A 7,036-nucleotide genomic window follows, 5' to 3' on the forward strand; every position below is an offset into this window, starting at 1 on the left:
ATCAAAGAGCAGTTGCCATTGCGTGAACGTAAAATCTATCCCAATCTCAGCAATTCGAAACCCTGAGGGCCTTTTTTTAAACAAAATGTTTGTTTTCATAAAATGAGAGACAAAGTCTGACAAAGACAAAGACAAGACCAAATAAGACAAAAAGTCAAAAAACTTTTCTAACTGAGTCAGAAAAGCAAACTTTATTTTTAACTGATAAATTTTTTTTTGAAACAAAAATTTTTTGGTTTTAATTAAATTGTCCAGGGTGCGTCGTACAGGGGGTCCAGGGGGTCGGGACCGCCCCCTGCTCTGCCTCGCGAAAAAACGGCCATCTAAGGAGGTCTAATTGCAAAATAGGTTAAGCACTCATCGCATTTACCTACGCAAGCCGCTAACAGGCCTGCAATAGAGAGCTGCGCCACCTGTAACCAAATTAACGTCAGCAAAAACTACACAGTAGACGAACCACGCACATGCACTGGCAGTAGCGCACTGGCAGTGGCATACGTTACATGTAACATACTGACAGTACACGAATGCCATAAAATTATACGATTTAAGGAGCATAAACCTTTCTTAACCAAATTTAGCTTTTGAAATTTCACTGTGACATTGTAGCCTCATACATCCAGGCATGTATAGATTCTATAGCAAACCCGGCAGTCAAATTCTTTCTAACAGACAGTCAAGCAAATCCATGTTTAACCCTCCTCTTGAGGTCAAAAAGGTTATCCGACACTTCCTCTTCGCATGTCAGCAGACGGTATATTTCATGGTCCTTTCAATAAGCCATAAAAATGCTAGGTCACCGCTGAAACAAAAAAGTTTTTCAATCACTCCGTCAGTACCATGTCCTCGAAGAAAATGTCTAAATCTGCCCTGTGCCCATTGACCTTGACCTGTTACCCTCAATTTCGGCACAGTGATGGCTTTTCCTAACCATGAACTATAAATATCTATAATATAACTTCCTGAATGCTATACACCAACTATCACAAGCCTAGGTCGAGCCGTTTAGATTTGTGCCGCAATTCTGCATTTCCTCCTATACCTTAAGTTAAGGAGTGAATGTTCCCCCTTCTTTTACACATCTTGACCTTTGACCTTTGACGCCCAGCTTCGACATCCCAACTTGTTTTTCACGATCCCCCCCGATGTGCCGAATATGCGTGACCTACGTCGAGCGGTTAAGATTTGTGCCCAACTGTTGACGGACAGGACGGACGGACGACGGACGGACGACGGACGGACGGACGGACAATCATGCGATTCTACAAGCTGCCATCTGACTATGTCAGATGAGCTAAAAACAGAGGATTAGATTATGGACATTGATAATGACTAATAAACACAAGGAAGAACATGAATATGTTGTTTTATTACTGTAATTTGCTCCAAAATTGCCGGGCCTAACAGCTTTGCTGGCGGGCCTGCAGCTTTTAGGAGGCTATAGGCCCTGCAGGCCTTACAGCTTTTTTCTGCCTCAGTGGCAGACACTGCCAATTAACGCAAATACTTACATGATTTATTTACAACATTTTAATAACAACAATTAATTTTTACAACAATTAAATATTAAATTTTTTATATATTCTTTAAAATAGGGTTTGGGTTAGAGTTAGGATTAGGGTTAGGGTTAGGGTTAGGGTCACAATGCAGTGAATGCACCATAAAACAGAAGTTTGAGGCACGTGATTTGTATCAACCAATGGCAGCGCTCGCTAGAGCCCTATGTTCTTGATTGACCTAGGAAAAAAAATCACGCGTGCTGCCTAGCACGCTAGTGACAAGTGAGCATCCAAATCAGTGGCATTCACTTTTTTACACTAAGCAAGTGAGAACGTCACAGCACATCTCAGTGCGAGAAGGCTAGCAGATCTATACAAATGTCAGTAATTTCTCAACACACGCACATACGCATGCGCGCGGCTGTTTCGATAGTAGTTCGATCGCATTCAATAAACTGTTTTAGATCGACACCCTGCAATTGCATACAGGACTGAAAGGAATAATATCCGTATTATAAATATACAGACCTGTGTATCTATAGAGACATCTAGGAACTCTAAAGCTCTAACTGTGTAAATCAGAGATGGCTACAGAACGATACACACACGAGATATCATACATGGCAGCCTAGTGAAACGAGACCCGCCGCCGCGCAATTTTAAAACGACGACGACTGTAAAGATAATTAGAGCAGAGTTTAATATCTAGATTCAGTTTGGTTGTCAGGTGTCTGTTCGTCTGTCTGCTTCTCAGCCCTTCGCTCATTTTGATATATAGTTTCACCAAATATTTGCTTATTTTCCCCTCCGCGGGGCATGTTTATTCAACGTTGCGTAATTCCGTCGAAATAATGATTTCTGCATTATTCCGTGAGGGACCGCATGCTTTCGGACGCGCTGCCGCCACAAACAGCGTGTGTACAGACGGCGGGGGGTGGCGATCAGCAGCGGGGTCTAAAGCTGGGTTTACACTACTGACTTTATGTTGGCGAATTGGACCAATTTCGCAATTCGGCAACTCCGAGTTGGCGAAAATAGAACATGTTGCCATCTTCCAATCAATGTTGCCTTCGATCGGTTGGTCATGCAAATTTTGCGTTTACACTGCTGATTGTTGGTTGTATAGTTGGGAAGTTGGTCCAATTCGGCAATTCTGAAACACAAAGTCGGTAGTGTAAACCCAGCTTTACTGTGACCACACACACTCTCTCTCTCTCTTTGTTTCTCTCTCTCTCGCTCTCGCTCTCGCTCTCTCTCTCTTTCTCTCACACACACAGGCAATTTCAGTCCACACACTACAAGTAGTACTTTGAGACTAATGGGTCTGGCCATATTAGACTACGGCCTGGCCATAGCGATCGGAGTGAATCTAGCGCACACATATATCTGTCGTTCACTCTCGCTCTCACGCGCACACGCACGCACACACACACACACATACACACAGGCACTTTCTCTCTCTCTCTCTCTGTCTCGCACGCTCTCTCTCTCGCTCTCTCGCGCGCGCGCACGCTCTCTCTCTCTCGCTCTCTCACTCTCTCTCTTGCTCTCTCGCTCTTTCTCGCTCACTCGCACATGTATCTCTCTCTCGCACACGTAACCAGCTCGAGACAGATCCGTACATCTTAATCATCCCCACTTCGCTGAGCCAACTCACATAGGCAGCAACAGCAGCATCAACAGCAGTAGCAGCAACAGCAGTAATGGCAGTAACAGCAGCAGCAGCAGTAACAGCAGCAGCAGCAGTAACAGCAGCAGCAGTAGCAGCAGCAGCAGCAGTAACAGCAGCAGCAGTAGCAGCAGCAGCAGTAGTAACTAGTGTTGTCAATCGGTTGTAATTTCGTAATCGATCATCGGTTGGACCCAAGTAACCGATGATCGATTACAATCGGTTACTCGGGGTGTTGAATGCCTGCATGTGCGTAACGTCGTGTGCATGTACGTGAGTGCATGTATGTGCTTGGTTAGCCCTGTTGATACTGTTTGTTTTGTACACTGTTTACTACTGTGTGTATAATACATGTATGTTAATAAAGGATAACTTGTATAGTAGCGATGATATCTCTTATTCTCATCACTTTTCCAAGTTTTCTTTTTTTTTTATGAAATCGATTATGGATTTTGATAACCAAGAGCTTGGTTCGAGCCACTGTTCAACCGATGATCGAGTATAATCGATGATCGTGACATCACTAGGCGCTTGGTTCGAGCCACTGTTCAACCGATGATCGAGTATAATCGATGATCGTGACATCACTAGTAGTAACAGTTGCAGCAGAAGCAGCTGCACCAGTAACAACAGCAGCAAAAGTAGTCGTAGTGCTCAGTAGCACCAACACCGCGACCACCAACACCACTACAAGCACCAGCAGCAGCGGGGCGACTTCTTGCATGTATATATGTACATACAATGATACATGCTGTCAAGAGCATATAAAGAAGGCATCCTTCTTTATAAAGAAGAGCATAGCAACTCATGCCAACTCATGTAGGCAGCAACAGCAGCATCATCAGCAGTTACAGCAACAGCAGTAACAGCAGTAACAGCAGCAGCAGTAACAGCAGCAGCAGCAGCAGTAGTAACAGTTGCAACAGAAGCAGCTGCACCAGTAACAACAGCAGCAAAAGTAGTCGTAGTGCTGAGCTCAGTAGCACCAACACCGCGACCACCAACACCACTATAGTACAAGCACCAGCAGCAGCGGGGCGACTTCTTGCACGTATAAACATACATGCTGTCAAGAGCAGATAAAGAAGAGCATCCTTCTTTATATGCTCTTGATGCTTTGGGACGCGTGCGGGGAGGAAAGAGAAGACGACGCATGCACGCGTGCACGCAGGCTAACACTTGGTCTGCCGGCATAGCTGACGCGTGCACGCTGCCGCTAGCTGAGCACTGCGCGGAGTTACGATGATTCCCATATTGATTTTGGGCTAATTTACGGCAAGACTGTGCCGGGCGTGCGTGCATGCGCGTGCCACTGTGCGTGTGTGCGTGTATGCGTGGGTGTCTGCGGCTCTTGTGCGTGCGTGCGGTCGTGTGGGCGGGAGTGTGTGCGTGCGTGCGTGCGTGCCAGTGAGGGGGGATTCATATTCACGAAAACAAAACGTGGTAGGAATGCGCGGCTTGTAGAGGAGAAAATCGGGCATGATAAAATAGAGCTCTAGATAGCATAAACTACAGGATGGTGAAGCCCTACTCCACGTCACAGCAGCAACAGCAGGTAGCAATAGCACCAGTGTAGCAGCACCGACACCACCACCAGCAGCGGTGCGTCTGCCTGCCCGTTCGTCCATCCAAGCACCCAACCATCAATCCATTCATCCACCTACGTATCCAGTGTATCCACCATCCATCCGTTCGCCACTCGTCCGTCTGTCCTCCCATCCGTACATGGAGCATGGGTGGATGCATGCATGCATGCATGCATCCATCCAAACATCTGTCCGTCCGTCCATCCATCCATCCATCCATCCATCCATCCATCCGTCCGTCCGTCCATCCACCCATCCATCCATCCATCCATCCATCCATACATACATGTACATCCATCATTCTATCCATCCAACCATCCATCCATCCATTCATTCATGCAAGCATCCACGCGTCTTTTCACGCCCAACCATCTGTAGACAGACATCAATAACACTCACGCTGCTCGTACACACAACGAGGCCGCACGCAGAAGTAGACCGCGTGTGCACGACACACACGTACAGTCGCCTCCGAAAGCCTGGAGAAGAAAAAAACCCGCAGCCGGCGAAGCGAGAGATAAAGGGGGTCGCGGCGCGACAAGATGCGACTTTCAGCAGCATCAACATCGGCGGCGGTGGCAGCGGAGGACCACTAGGCGTCCATCAGCGATGTAATTGCGTGCGACACAAAAAGACAGCTGAGTCGAAAGCGCATCGATTATTTACACAATCAATGGCTTCTTTGTCTGAGCGCTCATTATCAGCAATCGCACAACAGCAGCGGCATGCGCCTCGCATGCCGCGGAGACGACGACGACGACGACGACGACGACGAAATCTGCCTTGCATGGTGACACTGACGACGACAACGATGATGATGACAGCAATGATAGGGTGATGACAACGATGATGATGATGACGACAACAACGACGATAACAACAACAACAACAAGAACAACTAGAGCACTTGGAGAGCACAGACCTCCGCCAAGGCAGCTGAATTCTCTCAATGTGGAATTTTTTATTAATTAATTGGATCCGGATTAGTGCGAGCGTGCAGGTGGGGGAGGACTGTGACCAGTTGCCCCTTAGCCTGTGTTTGCGTGTTTGTAAGTCTACAGCCAGCGCACCTAGCGGAAGTGAACTGAAACGTGCATGTTCACAAACAAACCAACCATGCAACACTCAAACATTCGCCGGTGAAAACACAACCTCCGCCACGCCCCTGGCGGAGGTAACAATGGTGACATATCTCTTGCACGGTTACGGTTGTGTGAATTTCATTACGATTTTCTGATGTATGATTTAAGAATTTTCGATGTATATATATATATATATATATATATATACTGTAATATGATATGCACTGAACTAAAGATGTACCTTAACGGCTCTAGATTGCAAGTAAATTTTGGACAAGTAAAACCAAAATTCGGAAAAGTAAAAATTTCTTCTTGTTTCCCAACAGGACAACCAGATCTGAAAATAATTAAGAGTCGAGGCCTGCACAGGACTACGCCGGGTAATCCTACAAACGCTCCCCTAAATGCAAACCCATCTGGACGCTAACCAATCCACAACAATTGACCAGCCCCCCCCCCCCCGGTCTGCCAATTCGCCCTCATCATATATCCATCTATGTGTGTCGGCCACCGAACCAGGGTTATACACACTCCGTCTCGGCCCGTGGCCGGGTGGGTGGTGGTAGATTCGGCCAGGGATGCATCCCCACACGACTCGCTGCGCGGCATGCACCACGCCCCGCAGGCGACACATCCTATCACTTCCCATCAGTGCCAGCGTCGCCGGTGTCACCGAACGTGACAGCTTCCCGCACGCGCGCAAGCCGTGGCTTCTTCTTCCCGGCATAGGAACACCGGTACTGATGCTGCGGGGAAGACGGGGAGGGAGAGGAGGAGTATGAGGAGGAGGCGGAGGGTGAGGAGGAAGAGGAAGAGCAGCAGCAGGAGGACGAGGAGGAGAAAGAGAATGAGGAGGAAGGGGAGGTGGAGGAAGAGTAGGAGGATGAGAAGGACGTGTGGAGATTTCACGGACGTGAGTGACCCAATAATTTCATAACGCGGCTTTATGGGCCATTTGCATGCGTCCGCGTCCACGCCACGCGAGCGAGCGCACGATGCATCCATGTTTACACTGCACACCAAATTAGGGTTCGCGTGTCGGGAAATTACGCAGCTCGCGCAATATTGGCTGCATTTCTCCGGGGAGGTGAGCCCCTCACCGGCTGGCTCGTTGGCTGGCATCGGCCTATGCACCCGACCGTGGCAATCACATCGCGCTGTGTACTACTGCTGTGTACTACTGCTGCTGCGCACTACATG

This window comes from Priapulus caudatus, unplaced genomic scaffold (assembly GCF_000485595.1).
Source record: "Priapulus caudatus unplaced genomic scaffold, Priapulus_caudatus-5.0.1 Scaffold456, whole genome shotgun sequence".
Classification (NCBI taxonomy): Eukaryota; Metazoa; Priapulida; class Priapulimorpha; order Priapulimorphida; family Priapulidae; genus Priapulus; species Priapulus caudatus.